General features: G+C 36.8%; 2 non-coding genes across 2 annotated transcripts; both read right to left on the bottom strand.

Moving 5' to 3' along the window:
- Positions 1-1,960: 1,960 nt before the first annotated feature.
- Positions 1,961-2,032, bottom strand: Trnap-agg. The gene has a single exon. It is a non-coding gene; the product is annotated as a tRNA-Pro (tRNA).
- Positions 2,033-3,346: 1,314 nt separating this feature from the next.
- On the bottom strand, positions 3,347-3,418 carry Trnap-ugg. Its single transcript has one exon. It is a non-coding gene; the product is annotated as a tRNA-Pro (tRNA).
- Between the last annotated feature and the right edge of the window lie 15,247 nt (positions 3,419-18,665).

The following is an 18,665-nucleotide window of genomic DNA, read 5'->3' as shown; positions in this document are numbered from 1 at the left end:
AAACTGGATGAAGGATGCCAAGTTGATGTTGCATACCTTGATTTCAGGAAGGCGTTTGACCAAGTCGACAATGATATCCTCCTAGAGAAGCTGTCAGTGGTGGGCTTCGACCCATCACTCCTAAAACTGTTTGCTAGCTACCTGAAGGATCGTAAACAATTCGTTCGGCTAGGTTGTTTCGACTCTGACCTGTATCCTACGAGATCAGGTGTTAGCCAAGGATCCTTGCTAGGCCCCTTTCTCTTTACCATAATGGTAAATGATCTGGCTGGCTGTCTGGTCTCTGGTAAACTGCTGTTATATGCTGATGACATAAAAGTTATGGTAAATATCAGAGACCCGATAGACTGCCGGGACATGCAACGTAACCTGGATGCGATACATCGATGGAGTGTTAAAAACCGCCTCTCTCTTAATGTAGCCAAGTGTTACATTATGAGTTTCACCGAGCTAGGCAGGAAATACCCGCGACCTATTTCATTGATAGCGAGCCGCTCTCCCGCACTCATTCTATGAAGGACTTGGGTGTGGTATTTGATCCTGGGCTTACGTTCCATGACCACATACGATCTTTGGTGACGGAAGGTTTCAAGCGCCTGGGGTTTGTTACACGCAACTGCAAAGAGTTTACGCATGTAGGAGTGTTTAAAATTCTTTACACTGCTCTTGTACGATCCAAACTGGAAGCAAGTGCGTGTGTATGGAATCCATACGAAACAACCTATGCATTGATGATCGAGAAGGTTCAGAAGTGTTTTTTGCGTACTCTCTATAAGAAATTGTACGGATACTACCCTTTCATGTATCCGACCGCTTACTTACAGGGCACGCTGGGATATAACGCACTGGCGACACGGAGACTGTTCGACCAGCTGGTGACAGTCCTCCGTATCCTGCGAGGTCGTCTTGACTGCCCTGAGTTAGTTGGTGAGGCATGCCGCCTATTCGTCCCGGACGGGCGCGCACGGTTCCGCGCCGACCGCCTGCGCCTCTTCGCGGTCCCTCCCGCTCGCACGGTCTCGCGGCGCAACTCACCAGTTTGCCGAGCGATGAACGCGCTCAATAAGCTCGGTGCTGTGCAGCACTCATGTGATGTGTTTGCGGATGGCTGGACGGTTGTTGAGAGTGAATGTTTGAAGATATGCGAAAGTCTGACCTAATATTAATTTACTGTGCTTTTATTTTATTTTTATTATTATTATTTTACATGTTCGTCGTACTGAATTCTATTTAAATGTATTTATCATTAATGTTATTTTGTCAAATAAGCTGTATGTACTTTACTTTAAGAAATGTAATGATTTAGGTCTCCTGTAATGTTACATTTTTATATTTTATTAAATAAATTGAAATTGAAAATTGAAATTGAAATTCTTTTGACGTTTTTTTTGAAAGCAGCCTTAAGGGTCTCTCACACTAATAAATTCATTTATTATGTATGAAAATGATAAAAAAAAATTTTTTTGCGAATTTAACTAAACGTGATTGGTGGCACAGAATATATAATAGTACTGGTTCCTAATAATGAACCTCACGTATATAATTTAATGGAAAACAAAAAAAACACGGTGTATAACACAATGCTGGCCATATCACACACTATATAAAGGACCGGTAGAGAACCTTATAAAATCCTTGGAGCCGTACTTTGGTCACCATCACCACTGACCTAGATTGAAGACGTTGATGGCGACATAAACATTATCAAAGCAATGTGATTTATTAAATCTTGTTCAAATGAGATAATTAAGTCTGTCTGTTAAATGAACTCAAGGATACAAATAAAAGCTGATATTATATTTATACATAAATTGACACATTTCATATAGATTGCCTCCCAGGGATGAACTAAAATAAATAAAAAAATACATTGTGTGCTGAAACCAAATATTCAGCTTTGCTTTTCTTTAATAATTTATAAATAGATATATTTTAATTAAACTAAAATAAAAAAGAAGTTGGGCTCGTCCGGGATTTGAACCCGGGACCTCTCGCACCCTAAGCGAAAATCATACCCCTAGACCAACGAGCCGGTTGAGTCATACGCCGAAAATTAGTGTAACATCCAGATATGCGTATACGCAGAAGAGAAAGTTGTTAAGGTTCTGCCTCCACACGCCTAATACGCTAGTGTAAGTGTACATACCTCCTTTATTGAGACGCGTACATATGTAACACGGTGGATTACGTTCAACATCGCAGAAAAAATATTGACCATTACCTACAGATCACTATATTAATAAATAGATTTGTGTCAGAAAGCGAATAAAACTTATAAGCTAAATGTATGACTATGCTAGGCCACTGGCCATATTATTGCCCCCCTCCTCCTTAGCCCACCAGCTGTCTTTCCTCCTAGCCCTAAGCGATGCCCTTGAATAGATAAGAAGTAAGTATTATCCAAAAATGCAAAGAAGCATTAGTCTTTATAAGTAATATCATTAATTCATTATCTATGAACAAAATAAACAGTCAGTCTATTTTATTTATTTAATATCAATTCAAAATGTTCTGGTAAATTAAAATCCCTTTATCACCGTAAAACAAAACGTTCGAAAACTTGGTTTTAATTATTCCAAAAAATTAGCATTTACCCGCCTCCTCGAGCTTTTTTGCTCATCTTTTATTTTTATACCTCAACGTCAAAGCCGTGTCATCTTACTTGACATGGTGTAGGAAAGTCCACTTTTTAAAAATAATATTATTAAATTGTAGGTACCTACATAAAACAATATCTGTATAAAATATTATTTTTCTTGATATTCTTATTCGTGTAAAGATACAAGCGAATATCGTCCTTATAGTAAACTATAAAATGGGACGATATTATGCCGTCCGCTGACACATGGATATCAAAACACTAGAATTTTAATAATTTAAGCCAAGTGCCTATATTATTAAAATTCACAAGATAAACGTTTGACAAGCAAAAAGTTAAACAAGGGTACTCGTACTTATCTTATCAATATAATGTTTATAAGTCATTTATCAGCAATTTATTTTAAGAGTTCCGTTGACCGGAATCGTTCTTGGACTGAGATTGGTTGGACATTACAAGTTCAAAACATTTTCCTAGAAAGTTTAATATAAAGATCTACTTTTGTGATTTTTTCATATTTTTTAAACTTATGGTTCAAAAGTTAGAGGGGGAGGGGGGGGCAGATTTTTTCTTAAAACGACTCATACCTATACAATATATGATTATCATTATGAGTCATGACTCCGGCATAGTTTTAATATAATTTATTTTCGAGACGAAATAGAGTTTTAAAGTAAATTATAATCAGCGCGTTTCTTGACAAAGTTTGAGAAACACTTAGCAAAAAAATAAAACAGTAAAAAAGTCGGGCTCGTCCGGGATTTGAACCCGGGACCTCTCGCACCCAAAGCGAGAATCATACCCCTAGACCAACGAGCCGATTGATGGCAGCGACGAAATTTCAATTTACAATCGCTGAGGATATTAGAAAGTAATAAACAAAACAAATCACCGTTAACATTGATTACGTCATGCCGCGGGCCGAGCGTCACGTGTGAAGAATTCATTAGAACCGCATTTAAAACCGTTTTGATATAATTCCAGTTTTAAAAGTTACCATGACGACATACATAAGTAGGTTGGTAGTTAATGTAGGTATACTAGTTATTTAGGTTTAAAATTATGTTGTATATATTACCTATTCGTATTAACTACTTTACTTTCGTTTAAAATATTTTACCAATGCATAATCGTATTGGATGTCTTCAATCAGATAAGTTCAACCGTTTAGTATAAATATATATTATACAGAGTGGGGCCTGTAACAAAGGCGAATAATTGAACTGTAGGCTATTCTCCTTATACTGATCGACATTTGTTCAGTGACTTTTAAAAATTATGAAGTCTTTAAATTTTTAATTTTTCATACAAAATAAATATTAGCTTCAATGTACGCCATTATTGTTGTCATTGACGTTGTCTGTCACACTTTAGACTTAACAGAATTCGCAATACATTACCTCTTAGAAAAAACTTTCAAGGGTGATAAAAATCAAAATACAAGTTATTTTTAAAAGTCGCCGAACAAATGTTGATCAGTATAAAGAGAATAGCCTAGAGTTCAATTATTCGCCTTTGTTACAGGCCCCACTCTGTATAATTATCATTAGGATGCTACCTGCATAATAATTATGTGATGTGCAGATGTGGCAATTCTAGCACATGTAAAATGATCAGTCAGTTATCAAATAAAATAAAGTGTACAACGTTCTTATAGACACATTATATTACTAATTGACATTAATTGGCGTATTCAATTAAGTAAAAGTAACAAAATCAGTAAACCGGCCAGATAAGCTCATCGTCATAATAAGTTTTTTGTGAGATGTCAAGCTCAAGTAATAAATAGATTTATATTTCCAAATAATATATGCAGCTCCCATTTTAGTACGTACAGAAATCCACAACCTATGCAAAGTATATTTCATTTAAAAAGAGAAATTCAAATATGTGTATTATACAATTTAAATTCAGACAAGAATACAAATGTTGTGTACGCCCAATAGAAGAGCGGTGGGTAGGTAGAGTAGAGACTCATAAAACTCGAGACTTGGGTGCCTACTCTCTAAACACTGAAATTTGTCACATAATATATATCATCTTAAGCCTTCGACTGATAGTTACAAAATAACTACCTTATTTAAATCAAACCAAGTGGACAAAGATTTTGTTACCACATCTGCGGAAGGCTTATTTAATATATGTATTTTACGTTTGACGTTTTAAATAAACCTTGCGCAGCAGTGCGTGGTAACAAAACCGTATGAAGTTATACCTGCAATTTATGTCCATTGAAAATCGTCACTTGTTAGTTTTGTCTGTCAATAAACGGTTTCGTGTTCACTGTATGCTGTTTTTGGAATTAAAGTCATAACCCCCAGTAAAGATATGTATGCAGATGCATTTTTCTTTGGGGCAATACTACAACCAAATACTGACTTATATTCAGAGATAGGATTTTTGTGCGTCATCTCATACTAAAAGTAATTAAAATGACGTAAGTCACTAAGAATGTCGCAAATCCGTCCGATCTCTGCTTATATTTAATCTATGATAACATCAATAATTTGGTGTTCGGCGAGCACTCTTATAGTCCCTACTTTTTCTTCTTCTTCCTCCTACCCTTATCCCACGTTATGTGGGGTCGGTACAACACGTCTTCCTCTTCCATTCTCCTTTATCTTTCGTCATCTCAACACTCACATCTTTCACACAATCCATCCAGCGTTGTTTGGGTTTACCCCTCTCTCTCCATCCATCAACCTTCATCTCCAACATTCTTTTGCCTGCATGACATTCATCCCTCCTCAATACATGACCATACCACGCCAACCTGCCACTCCTCATCTTTTCCGTTATAGTCCCTACTTTTTATTACTTACTTATTTAAAGCTGTTACCTTTACTATGTGATATGAGACTAGGCTTCACCAGGCCAGGTACCAGGCCCCGTAGTCGAATGACGTTTGCAATCTATCTCTATCACTCTTGCATATTGGCGCGACAGTGTCACACTGCATTTCTGTGGCGTTTGGTGTTGCAGAAATGCCATTCGGCTACGGGGCCAGTGTAGAAAATTGTCAGTATTTCAGTCTTAATTCATTTGTCAAGTTAGTGAAATACACCAGTTAGTCATATCGAGTATTTACAAGATAGGAGCCCCATGTCGAACGGCCGTAAAGCCCGAGATACCGCGGCCCGAGCCGAATAAATGTACCGCGCGATTTATTCATGCGGCCCGCTGCACCGCGCTTCAAACTGCTTTTACCATCCCGAGTTTATCTTGTATTGAGAGTTGGTAATAAATATATAAATAAACTAATATTGGGGGACACCTTATAAGATCAACTAAGCCTCAAACTAGTTAAGCAAAGCTTTTAGGGTACTAGGCGACGATATACATACTTATATAGATAAATATATACGAGTATGTCCTTATATATATAGAAGACATCCATGACTCAGGAACAAAATATGTGTGTTCGTCACACAAATAAATGCGCTTACCGGGATTCAAGTCCTTTGCCTTAGCAGGCAGGGTCACTAACAACTACGCCAGACCGGTCGCCACATCATACATCTAACCTGGGCTATTGTTTAAGAAATCCATTAAAATGCGGTGGAAAACTGGAAAAGCGTATGTGACCTACGTGTGTGTACACAGGAGCAGCAGATGAGTTATCTCAGTAGCTTATTGAATCTTAATTGGCTAACATAATAATAATAATAAAACAATATGTTTCAGAATAATTGTACCCCTGCCCCTGCACCGCGCTTCAAACTGGTTGTAGTTGTACCATCCCGAGTTTATCTTGTATTGAGAGTTGGTACCACCAACCGGGTTGACCTGCTCGATTGTTCAACAATTCTATTAAATTATGATGATATTTCTCAAGCGACGATTTTTGGCAAGAGGTCAAAATGTACAGTATCAGTATCTATGCAATGCTGAATGTCCCTCTGCATACACATATTTCTGACAGCATAGACACACAACGGAGTCAGACAGAGAGCTATTTTCACAATCAAGGCATTAGTAGGTATGGATAACAAGATAATAAAATAATAATCGCTAGGAACTTTGAAATACAAAAGTACAAAAATTCAATACTTAACTTTCTCTCCACCACACCCGCGTCAAGAAGCTTTATTTCTCATTAAATCGGATCAAACACGATTGACGTGACGTCACAATTCGAGGCCGCATCTCTCCCAAAGGGTAAAGCAATCTTAGAGAACAATTACTGAAGACGCCGTGGCACGCAGCTTCGCCGTCGATAATTCGAGATATTTCAAATATGAGAGGCAAACTTTCTTGTTCGGTGAGGTACTCGAAATAACTTCATTTAATTGAAACTTTTGGAGTAGAGTGAAATTTGAGATCTTGGTCTTGTAATAAAATAACGAATTGAGAGAGGAGAGAGGTGTACCTAAAAAAATTGATGCCTTTGGAATTTAAACGAAAACTTTTTCACTGGATTGTTGAGAAAAGCTACAGAATTTCGGATTTTTTTACAGAATGATAATAATGTGTATAAGTGTTATGTTGTTGTTAGCATAAGTAAATAAAATTAAAAAGTGATCGCATTTAGAATTAAGCATACATACCTACATATTGTGCGCCTCCCTGAGGCAGGACATGAAGACTATTGTACATTAGATTAACATCTCTGTAACTCATGTTCAACAGTAAATATCTTGATTGATTGATTTATTGATTGAAGAACAGGGTCGACTCGATATTATTGGAGGAAGTGCTGTCATAAATATTGTCTGCTTGTTTTCATACAAATGAAGACAGTTTTATTTAGCTTTGCCCTAGAGCAACTATTAAACGAACTCAGATTACTGAATACTTCTCGATACAAGTCATTAAGAACGGAGTCTGAACCACAAACGCTCGTTTGAACGCCGCACTGGTATTCTTTCTGCACGTTTACTATGTTTTGAGGCTCACGTTCGCATATCTACATAGTAAATGTGCCAAATATGGATAAAGTAGGTAACACAACTCACGAACTTCACTGTTCCACAGTACCTGCCGGCCTAGCTGAAGTGACAATAGTTGGCGCTACGTGGCAATCGAAACGTAGTCTCGCTCTGTCGCACCACTACAGAGGAGCGATAGGGCGAACTAGCTAAGATAAATAAGCGGTTGTGATGTTGGCTAGACCCAGTCGTGAATGGGTTATTTATGCGAGAGAACTACGACGCCTAAAGACCATTATTTATTGGCGTCAAAACCGCAGATGGAGCCGTTTAAAAGGGGGAATCGTCATTATTCAAACCATTTGTCGCAGAGAGTTGGCAGGAACTAATGGGGGTCCTTAGGACTAGCTTCATTTGTTACAGCTTGTTTTATTTAGACTTGACAACATTACTCAATAACCATCAAAATTGGGTACAATTATTAGATTTAGTTTGCCTCCGGCCCGTCGTGAGCTTCTCAAGACACTTTATTTTAACCTGTTTGAAGTTAGAGACGTTTAAAAATCGATAATTACTAACCACTGGACAAAATTGATGGCTTTTGCACGAAAGTATGAATGCGGGACCTAACCAAAATAATATTTTGCAACGAACGAAAAGATACTATAGCTTTCACATATTTTAGCGTTTTGTTTACTAAAAATCATTGTTATCTTAGCGGGGCTTCTTGAACTCCAGAATTTTGGTTATTTTTAGGTAGGTACCTTACATTTTGTTTAATTTTATACACGAGCTCTTTTAACATAGCTTAGCTTTTAATTAAAGGCATAAAGCACAATTTAAAATTTCAATTTTAGACAAAAAATAAACAAATTTTGCAACTATCTTACAAAATTAATGACTAACTAGATAAATATTAAATACAGTTTCGAACTTTCAGTTCGCTTGCTGTAGTTTCATTAACGTTCCCAACGATACTCTTGAAAACATAACTATATATTTATTTATCTTATAAGTTTGAATACTGAATAACATTTCTAGTTAATTCTAATAATTCAGTACGTTATTTATTACTTGTATATTTAATAAACATTAACAGTTCTGACATTTTAGTATTTCATTAATTTATTTACTTTTACATAAACAAATTTAATTTACAAATAGAAACTAAGACGAAGGATAAAACTTAATACAGTAGGTATAGCTAGTTAGTTAAATCTATAAAATCGCGCTATGCTATTAGTTTTCGAGCATGCACTTATCTTAATAAATATCGCCTCCGGAATTGCGAGCGGAGGCAGAAGTAGACATATATTATATTATTATGAGTAACTTACTGCCCCCGAAATCCAAAGTAAAATACCTTCATGACGGCGTATGGAAATTTCTTAAAATGGAAGGAAAATAAAAAGTTTATCGAGGTCAGTTTTTTTAGCCTATTTCATTGCAAGTTTGAGAAAAACACTATACATTCCTCGAGGGGAAAAGGGCTTACAGGCTTCGTATCACTATTCGGCTGAGCGTAGCGAAACCTACCTACTCAGCCTGTATTAAGCCTTTCTTTCCCGGCGTCTGACGTAATGTACGAGTACTACTTATAAAAATAATAGTAGCATTTATAGCCTAAACATAAGTGTATTCCGCACCTATTCTAGGTATTCATTATTACCTACTATTGAAAATTCGGAATGGTTTACACCACGCCCGCCTTTTACTTCTGTGAACCTCCCATTAACACGCTCTTAAGGTAATTAAAAACTTGGATACCTACTTAATGAAAAGATAAACTTTCTAAATCCTCAGTAAATTTTGTCGGAGTTCTAAATTCGAATCGCGCGCGACATAATCTGTGGTAAGCCATTATATCTGTCGGGAAATCTCATTTCCGGTCGGAGAAAAACGGACTGAGAGCTGGGTTGATTTCCGACCACTTCCTCGACACGAGTGAGTCGAGAGTTTAGGCAAACTAGTATGTACTTAACTGAGTAAAGACTATCTCAGGCGCAAAACTGGACACTGAGTTTACACAAAAAAGGCGAACGAGTTATTTCTGTGATTGAAGACTGAAAACCGAATTCAAAATATTAATTACTTGCTAGACTCGCTAGCGTATTATGCTCGTAACGAAAACAAACAAGTAAATATGAAAAAAAAATCTTTAAATAAATAAATATTATAGGTCATTCTTACACTTGTATATTTTTTCAAGCAGGTATTTTTATTATAAAACGATATAGTAGGACTTTATAACAAATTACTTCCAATTTGTAAGAAAGAGGTCGTAATTTTTGCTGCTTCTGCTCGATCCTCCCCGGATCGGGACGTCTTGAAGCACAGGGTTTCTAAACAAATTCACACTAGGGACCTTGGCAAGCTAGCGATCGACTCGTCTGTAGGTACTCAGTGAGCATTGAAAGCACACGGCCTAAGAGTCGCGCGCGGTTTAGAAGTGGGTCGCGAGTCGAACCGAGGGCACTTACCTATATATACCCGTACCCTGCGAATCGACATCCACACCCCTTGTCACGGGGAAAATCTAGATGTAGATCCCTTCAGATGTTAATGTTTAAAAGCAGATTCAATTTGACAGATTGAATACGATTTTTTTTTGCGTGGAATCAAATTTTATAGGTGCCTCAATAATAGTTATTTATTATACAAGGGGGCAAAGTTGTATTTTATCGCCGAGTGTGGAATTGAAAAACGAGTAAGTGAAAGGACTCTATAGTTGAATTCGAGAATAGAATCCTGAACTTTTGAGTTTTTTAAAACACGAGAAGTAAAATACTTGTGTTTTGTGTTGCACCCGAGTGTAACACAAAACTTTTCCCCTAACTAAAGCGAGGAAACTACAACGCAAAAAATGCGTTTATCACTGCTTCCAGTAGTTCCACAGGTGGTAAATCATCTTTATTACTAAATTCACCTACTTTTATCAACTTTAAAGCAGTTAATTTGACTTTATTCAAGGTCAAATTACTTTACCCACTAGTGGATAAAATGCGTTTTTACCCGCTGGTATTAAAGGACAAAACACGTGTTTCCGAGCTAGTGAGGGGAAAAGTATATTATTACCGTATCTATAAGAAAACATGCTGTTAGGTTCATTCTTATTTAGTGATACGTTATGCGAGAAGTATGTAAAATAGGTACGTTCTGATGTTATAAGGTAAAAATACCAGTGCTCGACAGTGTTTCACGTTCAGTTTTAAATTATTGTCAATTAATCTGACAGGAGGACGGTGTCATCGGAGACTGGTATTCGAATCGAATTATCCTGTTAGTTTCAAAACAAACTATTTATCTAGATAAAATACGGAAATAGGAATGGGTACCGTTTCCCCAGTAATTTCCTGTTTCGGTTAAGAATGGAGGTATTTTCTTACAAATTACCTAATTTCGGCCGCGGCATCGTCGCCGCGTCACATCAATCTGTCCGCGGATTTTCTTTGACGTGATAAATAGAACCTGTCGCCCGTTTGTGTAGTGAACTTTACTTCTTCCGACCCGTGCTGGGCTCACGTTTTGGTCATTTATTTTATATTATTTTTAAATATGAATTTGAAGAACTTATAGTACCTACCTAATGCCAGGCAGGTAAGATTATTAGCAGACAGGCAGATAGGCAAGTATATTTAACACTAGGATGAATTTTGAAAAATCTTGTATCAAATAACCACAGTCGTACGTAACGCCGTGGCTTGCGTGGGCGACGGTCGCGCGATGGTCGCGCGACGGCGATGCGACGCATACGAAATCAAACCTTATCGATATGGAAGTAGACGATGCGATGAGACGCGACGGCGACGCAAGACACGGCGTTAGTGTTTTGTTCGAGAAACTACTACAATTTTAATCTTTGCTCGAGTTAATTCTCGACACTCTCGGTTCCCCAAAAGCCTACGTATCCCTGTCGTATCGCCCCCACAATACTAATGATGTAAGAAGCGGCGGGTTATGTAAATTCTCGCGCTTATCTCGCTGTAACTCCACTCGCCGGTAATTACGGCTGTAGACAGAGATAATTGCCTCGAGATCCAACCTGGCTTACTGTTTTTTTGGAGATACAGAGTCTGTATTACAGACTGCCTCCTATAGAATTCGTATTTTAAATATTTGCTAATAATACTTAATTATCAAGTTTCTTATAATACTGGTACGTGTTATTAATCTACTATTGAATTAATTCATGTGTAATGTTTACTATATGCGTGAGAGCTTTGGCAACTCCGAATAATAAATAAATAAATTAATTAATAAATGCTATATGGACATTTTTACACAGATTGACTTAGTCCCACGGTAAGTTCAAGAAGGCTTGTGTTGCGGGTACTCAGACAACGATATATACAATATAATTAATGCTCCGATACATTTGCTGGTGACTGTACATTATGAGTTTCCAAATTAATTCTTTGTTCGCATTTGCGGAATGTTGTTCCGTGTATAATTGGAATTTGGAATGCGAATTGCAGTTCGCGCCAGGACTGATTGCTGCTGCATTCAAGCTGAATGCCGCTGAACTGCCGTTTTTCGCAAATTAAATGTTACTTTTATAGAACAAACAGTGACTGTTTGTTTTCTTTAAAACTGTAATTAAAGTCTAGGTTTAATGTAAGTAATACGATTATTGGGTCGGATATTTCCGAGTCTATAGTGACAAAACAATTAGAAGTTTTCAAACAAAAATGACATTTTTGACTCTATAGCGTTTTCATAGAATGAAACAGCATCACGTGTACGCGGTCGATTCATCACCGCGCGCCGTCAGCAAAGCGTTTGATGACGAACACTTTCGCACTCCGCCCCAGGGTGCTGACGTACCTTGCTTAACTTTCCTTGCTTTAAACTTTTTTTTTAAATGGTGTGTCCACTTTTTAATCTAATTTAATGCGGAAAGTTGAAATTAGTTTTGATAATACCTACCTATGCATGCAATTTATTTTAGATGAACTTTGGTGAATATCACTGACGATTTTTTATAAGGAAGTTATTAAGCACCTACCTACTACGAAAATGCGCATAATAAGTGTAACTTATTTATGAAATGAAACGGGGTACATATTTGTTCTGTACAATAAAGTGTTTACTACTACTACTACATAGTATCAGAAGTATTTATATTCATCATCCGCAATCGGAAGTTAGCTGAACTTCGCATTCTATTTTTTTATATATAGTTGAAATAAAATGCAACCCATCTGCAAGCTACAATAAAGAATTTCAAAGCTACCTAAATATGCATAATTTTTTTATGAACTCAGATTCTGTCAAATTCCCAGTATTTTTTTAAATATGTATATGTTCTTGCAAGTGTTGTAACCGTACAAGAATTGCGCAAAAATCATTTTAATTTACTTGAGTAAAAGCGGAGGTTCCTACGTGCTCTATTCATCGCTGAACGCCGTCAGCGAATTCAGCATTACGCGTTTCCTTAACTCATGTGCCGATAATTTGCCGACCTATTGAGGTCGAGTCGGCATTCAATTTATAGGTTTCTTTATAGTGTAAGATGGCAGCTTTTACAAACTTTAATAAATGTTAGCAGTAGATATTTTTCAATGTGTTTGAAAGATTATTTAACTTGATAATAGTCGTGCTCGTCGACATCACCATCCCCCATGATGAGAATCTCGTGAAAGCTTAGAAGGACAAGTCCAGGAGTAGTCCAGACTTGGCTCACGAGGTAACCTCCATGTGCGATGTTGATTCGAGGATCATTGTCCCGTTAGTTGTTTCAGCGAACGGCCTTATAAGCGCAGAATAGCGAGACTCTCGCTATGTGGTTTGATGAAAGGTCAGATGCAGAAGGCGGTAATATTGGACAGTTCCCGGATAGTCCAACGGTTCTTCTCTGCAGCCTTGACCGGCAGCTTGGGCCCTGACCCGCTGCTGCAGGTGGCACTATAAGTAAGGTTTTTTATAATATGTTTTTATGTATTTTTTTAATGATTTCTAAATTGTATTTATGTATTCGTTTTATATCCATGAATTCGTAATGTACATCGGTGAATTGTCGATCACTAATGAAATAGGTCCTTATAGTATTCCCTTGTATTTCTACAATTGAATAAGTTGAAAGCGAGTGCGAGCCGTATTAGCCCCGGCGGCGCTCGCCTCTGTCGCAGGAAACTGACGACTTTGCTCCGGCGAGGCGCATTTTTAACCGCCTTCCAAATCTCAAAGGAAGGGGTTATCAAGTCGTCTGTTGTTTTTTTTTTTATTTTTTTTTAAATGTTTGTTCCTCGATATCTCCGTCGTTACTAGACCGATTTTGAAAATTTTTTTTTTGATTGAATGTACATGCATACAGATTGGTCCCATTTTTCGCAGAACCCAGTTCTGATGATGGGATCCTGGAGAAATCGAGGGAACTCCTCAAATCTGAAAGGCATACATATGGTGATTTTTGTGTTTTTAAAGGAACAGCATGCATTTACGTACGGAACAGTGACATTTGGTGCAGTGGAACTCCTGATGATGGTGAGAATGGAACTCCTCAAATCTGAACGGCACACTTATAGTGACTTTGGTATTTTTATAAGAACAGCATGCACTTACGTCCAGAACAGTGATATTTGGTGCAGTGGAATTGCTGATGATGGTCAGAACGGAACTCCTCAAATCTGAACGGCACACTTATAGTGACTTTGGTATTTTTATAAGAACAGCATGCACTTACGTCCAGAACAGTGACATTTGGTGCAGTGGAACTGCAGATGAAGAGTGAGCCGCCCCTGGTTAGAGTTCCGTTCTGATAATCATTCTCATCTGTAAGTACTTCAGAATCATCCAGATTTCAAAATTGGTTCAGAAATGACGGAGATATCGAATAACAAACATAAAAAAATATACAGACGAATTGATAGCATAATCCAACATTTGAAAGTATTTATCACCAGAACCCCAAAGGAAGGCGGTTTTTTTTTCTTAAAAATTATGTTTTGGAAAATCAAGAGCACTTATTTAAATTTTGGAATTCGCTCGACACTTTTACCTGATAAGTGATAACGAAAATGTAGGTACACACCTAGATACATAGTGACTGAGTTTAGTAAAACAGTAAAACGTCCCACTTTGTCGATTGCTGAAAGCCGCTGTGTCTATTCATATAAAGATACAAGCAAATCTCGTCTTAACGTTTTACTAAAAACTAACATAAATTTATATTATTTCTCTAGATGTGACTAGTTTCACATCTCTGAATTGAAATCTACCAATTTGAACTTAAAACAATTTACATGTGGGCGCCAGCGACCTCCAAAGAAAACAATCGCAACGCAGACAGCAAGCAATTAAAAGTAGTGTGTTCCCGTGTATGTGTGTCAATCAAACACGCTTTTGTTTATTACAGGCTTTGTGACTAACAAAGGCTGCACGCGACTGTTCACAAAAACAAGCAATTTGTTTTTGAAAAAGCCAGATTTGTGAAGCACACAGGTCATTTCGAACGTGCGTGAATAGAAGAACTTTATTCAAAAATGCTTAATTCTGAACTATAACACTGACAAAGATAATCCATACTTCCATACTTACTAATATGGGAAAGTGTGTGTGTCTGTTTGTTTGTCCGTCTTTCACGGTAGAACGGAGCGACGATTTTTTAAGTGGAGATAGTTGAAGGGATGGAGAGCGACATAGGCTACTTTTTGTCTACCCCAATTCCCTAAAAGGCGGGTGGAAGTTTGTATGGAGTATTCCGCAATTTTCGAATTTAACGCGAGCGAAGCCGCGTGCAAAAACTAGTATTACATAAATCGTAATTGAAAAGGTCTCCACTCAGTGTCATGCCAAGGGACTCTTTAGGACTCACACGCTGGTCTTCCGAGGGGACTTCAGAGAGAGGACAAATTATACAAAACCTTACAAAACATCAAAACGATGACTAATATTAAATCAATATTTCAATACCTTGTTGAACTATCTTATCGAAGTTTGGGGCAGTGCCTGTAAAACTAATCTTAAAGAAATTCAAATAATCCAAAACAAATTAATAAAAAAACTTTTTCATTTTGATCATTTAACACCTACAACAACAGTTTATTCCAAAACTAAGCTAATGAGCATAAATCAACTATATTGTTACAATACCAATTTACTAATAAGGAACATACTGCACAAAGAAATACACTGTCAAATCTCATTTAAAACCAACAAAGAAAGTGGCAAAAGAAATCTTCGAAGTGCAAACAATCTATGCTTACCCTTTGCGCGAACTAAAAACTTCGGTAATAAAAATTTTACATACCAAGGTGCACGAATATATAACGACCTTCCCAAAAATATAAAAGACTCACCAAGTTTACCAATCTTTAAAAATAAATTAAAATCACATATACTTTCTGAAATTCCGATTATCTAAATACGGCCCTGACAAACGCAATGTCTTATCACCAGGCTTAGCAACCGGCCGGTTCCGATCACCCGGTGCCGTGCCGCCGCGTAAAATATTAATGTAAATTCACCTACCTACCACACACATATCTTTTTTTTTCCAAAAGAGAAAAAAAAAACATGTTTATGTGATATATATATATGTTTTGAGAAATATTCTATTGTTTGGTAGAATAGTTAGTTTTATTTAAGTAATAACTTTGTTTAATTATTTATTTCAACATATTATGTACCTATGCATGTAGGCGCTCACTACATTTGTAAAATACCTTTACTCATTAAGTGAAATGTAATTATTTCTTTTGAGTTAATAAATGTCTTTAACCAAAAAAAAAAAAAAAAAAAAAAAAACCTAATTGCTATTTACTTACCAGACATTTCCCTCATACCTGAATAGGCTACCTACCTACCCAAGATGGCAATCGTTTGAACTAAATTCCAATGTCTTTCTGTCACATTTACTATTATCAAAGAGTAGTAGAGATTACGGTTTCGTTCGCTACGGCACCAACGATTAGCAGCGTAGCTAGCACTGGTGCAGGCGAAATGCTCATAACTAAATAATATGGTTGAGACATTATTCCAATATCAGTCGGCTTTGGAATTGCCCTGAGAGTATTCCATATAGATACATACACGTACAAAAGCAATCAACGTGAAAATATATTGAATATGCGCTATTCTGTTGCATGGCTGATTGAATTTGAATCAGTTTGATAATACAAACATAATATGTTGCATAAGCAGGTCATGCGTGACACAATAATATTAGACACACACAATAGACTGCTCATAGGGGTTTGATAGCTTATTTCTACGGTATAGGTACTTATAGAATGCACCATCAGGCACTTAGGTACTTATATGTATTAGATAAGGTACAGCGCGGCAAATCTCGACGGGGGCAAAAGTAACTGTTCCATTTTTTTCATGTTTTACAATGTTTGCATTATTAAACAGAGTGTCCACCGGTTATATGTGGTAGGCGTGTTCAGTGGATACATTTAGAACTCAACATCATAGTGTAATAATGGAAAAAATGGATCAGTTACAATTGTTCCCCAGTCGAGATTTGCCCTGCTGTACCTTATTTAATTTTGTCCCAAACATTAAATGGAATACATAAAAAGTATTGAACAAAAAACTTTGAATAGTATCTCCTAAAATTTTCGTTCTTTAAACAACCCCTTGAAATTAATAAAAAACAGAAAATTTATCCAATTAATCCAATAGTAACAATACATATTCTACCACTTTTTTTATTTAGGTATCTAATGAGAAAGAGGAATACTATATTTACTTCGTACCTATGTAAAATGATTCAATGAACAGCTTAAAAGCATTCCCCAGAGCCTATACAGATGCTCAGCCCTAAACACAGATCATTATTCGAGTTAAACGTATTCACCTATAAAATTTCCCCGGAGCATTTACTCGTGGTAACGACCGCGGTTCGAACCTTATGTGTACGTATGTTATAGAGTGAGAACATCGTCATATCTTGTGTTTTACTGCCGAAGCTCGCATCTGAGCTTCTACCATGAGAATTAGACGCTTTAGAATACAAATTAAAAATTGAAATAGCATACACGAAAGAAAAAGCGAACAAGCCGGGAATCGAACATATCACGGCTGACGTGCTAAACGCTATACCACCCGACCGTCTAAAAAATACTATTAAAAATGGCATTCAGTGTATGGAGAAACTGAACAGCACTCCCTAACAGTTACTTACTTACTAGAACCAAAATTACATACATTTTCTGTGTTGTTTACGCTATCAAGTACCTAACGAAATTCTAAGGCGTCAAAAATTCTTGGCCCTGGCTTAACTTGAAGGCCTACCACAAAAACCGAAAACAGAATGTCTGCTTCTTCTCTATCGTTTAAACAAGCAAGAGCAAATAGAGTGATATTCTAATGTTTAAATATACGAATGTACTCACGTTAATACAAAGCGTTCGGCGGCATGTTTCGAGTCATTTTGGAGACCCATCATCAGGTATGAGTGCTCGCGGCAGCTAGACTCCGTGCACTACCCGCGCCGCTGGCCTTTAGGTACACTCTATGTATTAACGCGAATACATCCATATATTTAAATATTCGGTATTTAGATACAAATACCTAACGGAATTTCAATTTATAAGTTTCATAGTAGGGGACTAAACATCAGTCACGGTGGTGACAATACCCGAGACAAGATCGTTAGCAATAAAAATCGTATCTACAACGTCGTTCCATCCATCTTGCGCTGATAAGAACGACATTTTGAAGTATTGGTACTTCAATGTTTACTACTTATTTATCGTGGTGGTTTTTGAGCAAATAATATACTTAAACTGAAATAAATGTCATACTTATACAAAGAAGCCTTGAGAAGAGGCCTTGGTCTTGCCTCCAGGTGTCCCGAGCCGGATTCGAACGTTTTCCGTTTACCGAACGGATCTTTAAATCGCTCGGACACCGGGTCACAAAAATTCCAAGCATACTTTTTTTTTTTTTAGTTTGTTCAGAAACCAAACAGTCACATAAACACATTATATATTGGCAATACAAAAATGTACTGCAAAAAAAAAAGAAAATAGCTACAAAAGACCTGGAGGTTCATAATTGTATACTAAATAATATTCACTTAATGAAAATATGAAAACAACATAACGTAACGTAATACAAGAAAATTAAACTGCATACAACATAAACATAACCTAACGTAATTATGTTATTAAAACAACTTACGTTTAACAATATTTTTTAGAATACCCAACGAATTTTGGAAACAATCAACATCAAAAAGATGTTTATTA

This window comes from Leguminivora glycinivorella, chromosome 6, assembly GCF_023078275.1.
Source record: "Leguminivora glycinivorella isolate SPB_JAAS2020 chromosome 6, LegGlyc_1.1, whole genome shotgun sequence".
Classification (NCBI taxonomy): domain Eukaryota; kingdom Metazoa; phylum Arthropoda; class Insecta; order Lepidoptera; family Tortricidae; genus Leguminivora; species Leguminivora glycinivorella.
The sequence above is the reverse complement of the archived record's forward strand: the minus strand, read 5'-3'. Positions and strand labels throughout refer to the sequence as shown.